This window comes from Phodopus roborovskii, unplaced genomic scaffold (assembly GCF_943737965.1).
Source record: "Phodopus roborovskii unplaced genomic scaffold, PHOROB, whole genome shotgun sequence".
Lineage (NCBI taxonomy): Eukaryota > Metazoa > Chordata > Mammalia > Rodentia > Cricetidae > Phodopus > Phodopus roborovskii.
The window spans coordinates 1-1,460 of NW_026126081.1; positions in this window are offsets into that span (position 1 = coordinate 1).

Genomic DNA, 1,460 nt, shown 5'->3' on the forward strand with positions numbered 1-1,460 from the left:
TTTATTTAATTTTATATAACAAAGTCCAATTAAATGAAAACAAACATTTATACACAATATTTGGGAATTTGGGCGTCGTTCTTTCCAAACTACTTCCTGCTGGTAAGGGGCGCTGTCTTGGGGGATTCGAAGAAGATTCAGATATCCTAGCTGTAGTCTGTAGGGCTGTTTTGTCCAGCTGTTTGGAATGTAGGATCAGCTTGTACTCTGTTTCAGGTGGTCTGGCGTGATCAAACCACATTAGTCTGGAAGGAATCCACATCTTTTCATTTTCTGTGGAAACAAAAAGAGAAATCCTTTTCCCCTGTAACTTGTTCTTCAACTTAAATTTTGGAGTCAAAGCTTTTTTTTTTTTTAATTTATTATTTTACATGTCGATCCCAGTTCCCTCTCCTTCCCTCCCTCCCTCCCCTCCAGCCCTCCCTCCCTCCTTCCCTCCCTTTTGCCCTCTTTGCCCTCTCACATGCACTCTAAACACCCTCCCTCCCAACCCCCCACCACAATACCATATGTAGGGGAATGCCATCCAGTTGGGGTCATGTAGATCTGACAGGTCCTGTGAAGTAGGGACTAGGGCTTCTCTCCTATCTCTAGAATAAGGCAGTTATACCTCCATGGGGGATATGTTTGCAAAGTCCTTTTGTGCACCAGGGATACATCCTGGCTCCACTGTCTGAGGTCTTTTAGACTGCTCAGACCTTCTGGCTGAGACCCATATTCAGGGGGGTCCGAGTCAGTCCCCTGTTGGCTTCCCAGCTATCAGTCTAGTGGCCCTTAGCTCCTCCTTGTTCAGGTAAGCTGTCTCTATGTACTTCTACTGCATGGTCTTGTCCTCTCCATCTGCTTCTGGGTTCTAGTTTGACTCAGTGTTTATGTATGGGTGTTTGCTCCTATTTTCAACAGGCATTAGTTGAAGACTCCATGGAGAAGTTAGTTGTTGATCTCACTCTCCGGGAAGGGCATTTATGATAGCCTTTCCACGGGAGCTGAGATTGTTAGTTGGACAGAGCAGTCTGGTGGTTCCCTCGGCCTTTCTTTGGGTTTTTTTTTTTTTTAAAACATTTTTTGGCTCCTTTTTTTTTTTTTTTTTTTTCTTTTTCCTTTTCCTTTGTCTGGGTCTGGTCTCTCTCTCTCTCTCTCTCTCTCTCTCCCCCCCCCCCCCTCCCTCTCTTTTTTTTTTTTCCTTTCTATTCTCAGGCTCGTTCCTCGCGGGGGTCTGGGTTGTGGCGGCTCGCGGGTCCTCCCCCTCATTTTCTCCTACTTCTCTCTCCATTAGCTGTCCTCCCCCACTTTACCTGAGCTCTGGGGGACTTGTCCCTTCCCAGATCTGTGAGGGACTTTATATGAATCTCTTAGAATACAACTTGTATCCTCGTTCCTCTGGTGGTGTGAATTATAGGCTGGTGATCATTTGATCTAGTTCTAAAATCCATATATGAGTGAGTAAATACTGTGTTTCT